Source organism: Cucumis sativus, chromosome 4 (genome assembly GCF_000004075.3).
Source record: "Cucumis sativus cultivar 9930 chromosome 4, Cucumber_9930_V3, whole genome shotgun sequence".
Lineage (NCBI taxonomy): Eukaryota > Viridiplantae > Streptophyta > Magnoliopsida > Cucurbitales > Cucurbitaceae > Cucumis > Cucumis sativus.
In genome coordinates, this window is record NC_026658.2 from 12482796 (window position 1) to 12489877 (window position 7082).

At 34.8% G+C, this 7082-nt stretch overlaps 1 long non-coding RNA gene across 1 annotated transcript; it reads left to right on the forward strand.

Annotated features, from left to right (window-relative positions):
- Positions 1 to 5373: 5373 nt before the first annotated feature.
- On the forward strand, positions 5374 to 6468 carry LOC116403222. The gene is made up of 3 exons (XR_004215875.1): positions 5374 to 5445; positions 5607 to 5652; positions 6411 to 6468. It is a non-coding gene; the product is annotated as an uncharacterized LOC116403222 (long non-coding RNA).
- The last annotated feature ends 614 nt before the right edge of the window (positions 6469 to 7082 follow it).

A 7082-nucleotide genomic window follows, 5' to 3' on the forward strand; every position in this document is an offset into this window, starting at 1 on the left:
TGAATTTAAAGTTTTCAATTTGAATTTAGGAATTAATTGAAGTTATTTTTTTTAAAAAAAAATAGAGGATCTCCCGACGCATGGTTCCTAGACATCTCTCGATGCTATATTGACAACATCTTCGACGTTCATACAACGTCAGAAGATGTCTAGAAACTCTCGACGCACAACATTGTGCATCGGGAGTTCCTCTCCCGATACATTTTTCCTGACTTGTGTTCCAACGTATATTAGTATGTCAGAAAAGCCTTTTCTGATGCTTTTTATATATCTCCCAATGATTTTATGCATCGAGAGAGCCCTCATTTCTTGTAGTGTTAGACAAAGAGCTTCAATGTGGTAGAGGGGAAAGGCATGACACCTTTAGGTGCTTTCATCAAAGGGAGGATTGAGGTTCTGATTATGGCGCTAAGGTTAACTGCCATCTTCTTCTTAATGCAATAAATCATCATTGTGCACTCTAGTGGGATGGTGTTGTTGTCAACCAGGCAGGCGGTTTTGTTTTCAAGTCTTAGTTCTTAATCCTTAACAACCTTTAGTATTGATGCTCTACCCCAACCCTCATCTAAAACGATAACTAACACAATGGTTTGGAAGTTTTTGTGAAACATCATCTATACTTTTTCTTTAATGGTCGATGAAAAAAAAGTCAGGAAAATGGTATTTCTGACCATTTTAAGTGTTACCAAAATATCACATTTGGTGTAGTATGGTATTGTTTTGAATATTTTTGTAAAATAGTGGATCAAGAAGTTTTACTAAGATAAAGTTTCATGTTGGACAAGAGGATAGTGGATGGGAATTAAGTTGAATGGTCCACTTTTTTTTTAAATCCTTTAAGGTTTTATGAAAACCTTTCACAATACCTTTTCATAATCATTTTGTAAAAATAATATCAAATCATTTAAATATACCGAAAAATTATTTCATTTCGAATAAACCTTTCTTTATGCTTAAAAAATCATTTCATTTTGTCAAGGATCCCGAATCATTCTCTACGCTTTGTCATTACCTCGCGTTTAGACTACTGTATCAACAGCATCTGAGAACATACAAATTCGTCTTTGTTGCTCATACCGCTAAGCTTTATACGCTCATTTCAATGCATAAGTCAGCTTCTTATTACCATGTAGTTCGTACACTCCATAGTTGCCTTCACTCTTTATGTGCACACAAAAGTTAGCATCATCTCAAAGAAACATAATATTGAAATCATAGTCATCAAATCAAGCTTTAACATTATAATAATGCTTGAAAACATAACTTTTCATAGAAATCTTTCTGAAACATTCTCATCTGAATTCTTCTTTCAAATCAGTAAAGAGAAATCGTAATAAAGTTTCTTAACATAAATTCTTTTGACTGAAAAGCACTCACCAAAATTTACTAAAGAAGTCCTTCTCACAACCATCTTTTCGCGTGGCTAAACCAACAACACTTTAACATTTCAACAAAACTCTCGTCATCCCCTCCTTAGTTACCTAAATTCTCCTATTTTATAGATCCCTTATACTAACTTAGTCATGCAAATCCTTAATATTTAACCTAGTCATGCTCAAATCCTTAATCTTACATGTTAACCCATGTCAAATCAGATTTGACATTTTCTTTACAAACCTTGCTCCCCGCCTAACCCAAACCGTGAATAAATTCAACCACTTAACATTTCTCGTGAATAACCTTATCGCTTGATTATATTTTTATTATAAGAAACGTTCCACGTGAACTAACCAACTTTTACTCGCATAAAACTCTTATCACGAACTTAAACTCCAAGGCTTCCTCGTAGACTTCTTCTCCACGAAACACTTGGTTCTTCTCGCGAAGACCACCCAAAACTCCTAGTCTAACACTCAAAACTTTCATTTCCTAACTTACGCAAAGACTTTTTCGCTTCTTATCGCACAACTTCTTTCGCGAACTACCCACTTATCGCAAAAAAGTATACTTAACCGTAAAAGATCTTATCACTTAATCTTTCCATGGATTTATTTGAACACCAACTTCTTAATTCTTAGCCGAATTTTACTTCCTTACTCGAATTAGAAATGGGTCGCACAACTTCCTTCGCGAACTACCCACTGAATCGCAATAACGTATACTTAACCATAAATTTTTTTATCGCTTAATCCTTTTCGTGGATTTATTTAAACGCCAAATTCTTAATACCTAGCCAAATTTTACTTCATTACTCAAATTAGAAATGGGTCTCAAATTTAGAGCCTATCGCTTCTTTAAGATACATGATCTTACCGATTCAGAGAAATTAACCACAAGCGTTATTAGTTTTGATGATCTGGCATTGGATTGGTACCAAGCACAAGAAGAGTTGGAAGTTTTTAAGAATTGGGCTGACCTGAAAGAACGAATGCTTGTACAGTTTCGATCAATTCGAGAAGGAACTTTGGTTGGAAGATTTTTCTCAATCAAACAGAAAATGATTGTAGAAGAATACCGCAACCGATTTGATCGATATTTAGCTCTGGTAGCATTTCTTCAAACGGTAGTGTTAGAGGAGACTTTGATGATTGGGCTTAGCCCATGAATAAAAATGGAAGTGGAAACCGTGGAACCGATTGGGTTGGCCGAGATGATGAAATTTGCGTTGAAGATTGAGAATAAGGAACTAGTGAGAAAAGAGTGTGGGTTGAGCAGAGCATTTCATGTAAAACTGCAACTCACCCTATCTATTGTGGAAAACAACAATATAATGATGACTAAGGAAGAAACCAGTAATGGAAAGTCTGCTGATGAGAGTTATCACCCTGAAGGGAGTTACTGATAGAACTAAGACATGCACAACAGAAAAAGAATCGAAATTCTACCCTAATTGGGCTTAATTAACGAGACTAAACCAAAAAATAAGGTTTTTAGAATACTTACATTTGAAGTTGCATTTTATTCGAACAACCACTAAGTTTGACTTAGTACTTCTAGACTCATAATCGAGTTGTGGGACTCGTTGGATGAAAGAACCGGACGAAAGAAATAGATGAAAAAAATGGGCGTGGTAAATTTTCTTTTTTTTTTTTTAAGTAAATAAGAAAAAGAAATTCCATTTGGTGTGAAAGCCCAAATTTAATAGGAAAATGAAAGGGAATTCCTTGGAAAGTTGGTTTGTGTGTCATTAAAAGTCAAGGTGGAAAAAAAGTACAATATATGGCTAAATGTGAGAGTAGGCGTGCAAGTATAATAAATACCTACCAAGATGTTTATTAATAACATGTGTTTGATACATAATTACAACACTTTGACCAAACAACCAATGCTTAACTATTTTCAAAACGTCTGTCATCTCGCTGCAAATCCTTCAACCTTCTTCTCTACTTGGCCTAAACACCTCATCTTGGAAGATGAATTTTTGAAAGAATGTCTAAAAGACTAAGGTTTTATGAAATCCTTTTCGCAATACCTTTTCATAAACATCATTTCGCATAAACAACATCAAATAATTTTATCTCGCATAAACCTTTCTTTATCCTTAACATACTCATTGAACAATTTCACATAAACACACATTAGTTAACATTCATTCTTTCACCAAGGATTTTGAATCGTTCTCTACACTTTGATGTAGAACATCTCCCTTCTTGATGTTTCTTGAGTTTTATCCTAGAGGAGGGTTTGAATTACCATTTTTATAGTTTAGGATTAGTTATTTGAATTACCAATTTTGTATCTTGAGTTAGTTATAACTAACTCAACTCCAAGTTAAACTAACTCAACCCCAAGTTAGTTTAACAACTTATAATCTCCAGCCTATAAAAAAGCTTCTCATTTTCATTAATAAGACATAAAAAAAAAGAGGCATTATACATAAAGATTTCTAGCTTTGCAATTACTGCAATCAATTGGTATCAGAGCGTGATCCTAGCTCACTCTTCCCTAAAAAAACTTGGATCCTACCACTCTTATCCATGGACGCGGAAGCCTCCTTCAACCAACGCTTGCAGTTGGTAGAACAAGCTATTGAAGAACTTCGAAAAGGGCAGTCAGATATACAGCAATCGTTAGTAGAATTAACAAACCTTTTTACCCGATTTCATGTCCAACCTTTAGAAGAAGCAATTCAGCCCCCAAGAAACCCAATTGCAGCAAACCAAGAAAGACAAGAAAGACCAAGAAACCCAATTGCAGCAAACCAAGAAAGACAAGAAAGACCAATAAACCTGTTGTAAACTAAGAACTACTAAGAAATCAACCTATTCACATCACAATAATCGATTGTATGGAAACAACGTACTGAAATTTCTTAAACGATTCTGACTCTTCGATGAAGACAACTTGCTGAACATTCATCAAGAACCTCAACAAAGGTTGGACTTCGACCATACTTTCAAGAAGATCAAGAAATACGTATGAAAGTGGATCTCCCTACCTTCAATGGTCGAATGGACGTGGAGAAGTTTCTTGATTGGATCAAGAACGTAGAAATTTTTTTCGACTATGCCAATACACCCGAACACAAGAAGGTTCGATTAGTTGCTCTCAAACTTCAAGGTGGCGCAAGCGCTTGGTGGGATCAATTACAAAACAATAGACGATTATTTGGTAACAATCTAAAGATTAGCTGAATATCTTATAAAAAGATGTTGCCGTAGGCTTAGTGGTGACAGGTGAGAAAGTAAGTTGTGTCTTTTATGACTCTTAAACGTTGAAGTCAATCAATGAGTTCCAAATGCAATATTGGAAGTTTTCTTAAATATTTTGATGCTTTTGCATGTTGTGAAAGAACTTGGTTAGATGTGAGAAAGGGGTTTATGAGATTAGTTACTTACTATTCCTTTTTCACTGTCATTGCTACTCCGTAGACATGCTATGGGCTCGTGTTTCTGTAGAATATAATTTATATGTTCTCTCTACAAATTTGAAGTAATTTCTACTGTTTTTGCTAATATTCTCTAAAGCTTATTCAAAATGTAGTTGTTTAATGACTGTTCAGATTTAAAATATATTATAGAGTTAAATTTAACACAGTTAATCAGCTTAAGCATTTGACTCTAGTGTTCTTAAGATATAAATTCAAATCCCTATAATTTTATCATGTTGATCTTTTCAATCTTCTCACATACCGTCTTCATTTCATAATCTTGCCTACTAGTTGCGTATCATCAATGAAATTACCATAGGAGTCCACATGTGGTAATTATGATCTAGCACGATATACTGCGTATCATGTTGTTGGAGATCATTTAAATGATTAACCAGTCTATTGGTGGTTTGAGTCTTTCTTTTGAATCTATAGGTTGTTCAATGGTCTAATATTAACTGTGTTTAGATTTATGGTAATTTTCATTCTTTTACAGCCTTAATAACCAAGAAAAGTGTGCTTTTATAATCTTTTCTTTCTCTTCGCAGTTGGTAATGTAGAAAGATACATGTATACTATGCCCATGGACTAGATAGCCCAACCTTTGTTCGCCGGTGTTATTGGCTCCTAGATAAGTATGTTATGGTTGAAAGAAAGTTGTTAAATTGCTTGCTACCAGTTGTTTCAGTGGGGTCTATCCCCATCATGCCACAAGCAAAGAAAAATGAAATTAGATAGTGGCAGTATATCGTGTTCTACTTATATAATTTATGACTTGCTTCTGCTTTTTGTTCAGGACCTTTGAACACATTGTCCTTGTTCATTACCGTGAAACACAAGAGGTTAGGTTCAACACAATGCATTGCAGTTATTGAAATATTATCTTGAGACAAACTTTTATCATTTGGACTACTACATCTATTTAAGATTTGCTGATTTTTCCTCCATGGTTGCAATATTAGAACTTCACCAAAATAATGTTGTCATGTGTGTCTTTAAATTTTTACTGGCAGTATGGCACCATATAGATCTAATAGTTGTGCATGCATGTCTTCCTCTCTATCCTCCATTGAAAAACTCGATAATTATCTGTTTGTGTTTTATTTTGATGATTTAATCCAACATTTATTATGGATAAAGTCAGCCATAAAATACATATGTTTACTACTGCTCTTTATACATTTTAAATACTAGATTTCTTGATGATGTTGTCTTTAAGTTGCTCTTAATGTTGTTGCATATCGAGAAATGCACTGTAATTTATGTACCAATTTTATCACTGCTTTTAACTAAATCTTCAAAAATCAAGGCACCACCGAATGTAGACTGCTATATGGTGATTCAAGTGTTGAGAGTTCTCTTTCTTCTGCTATCCATAAATTTATGGAATGGAAAGGCAATGATCATGACACTATTTTTTGTCAGATAAACACTCGTTTCATATGCTTCAACTCTGTGGTGCTTCACAGCACACAGATACTACCAAACATTCTGCACCCAATATTACCATAATGCATTTGGACACTTCATTAACAACTTCTTACAATTACCCTTTCTATATTAAAAATAATTCGTTGTCTTAACTTCCTGTTGCTCCTAGTTTCAGAATTTTCCATCCACATCGTTGAACTCAAATTCTGGTTCTGTCTCTAACCCATTAATTCCGTGGCTTTTATCGAAGGAACTTGATTCCAAGGCTACTCATGTTTATTTTCTTGGTGAAAATGAATTGTCAGGTAATACTGGCCGAACCTGTCAAAAATAAATGAGTCATAGTTTGTTTGATCATTCATTTTCTAATCTTTCTTCTTTATATTTAATTAGTTGTTTAATTTCTTAAAAAAGAATTATGGTTTATTTATAGTATATTTGGTAGTATGCATGCTCATGTCACGTGGTTAAGATCTGAAGCTAACCATACGTGCGACACTTGGCTAACTACAATGCCCACGTAGCCAAGTAAGCCTTTCCCGGAAGGGGTAGTGCGCCAAGCACTATGACAACGGGTTGCAGCGGAAGTACTAAGGTTGGTTGCAAGACACGAGAGAGGTTGGAAGGATGAGGGAGTTTGGATGGATACGTCTTTGGAATGATACATTGCATTCCAACAATAGATGAATACATATTTGGGTACAAATATGCTGTCTTCTTGTCATGGGGATACCATGGGCAAGGAGACTTTGGGTGGCAAGGTGACCTTGCTTGGCTAAGACATGCCAAGATGCAAGGTTGCAAGGCTTGATACAAATGAGGCCATCCCCAAGTATTTATA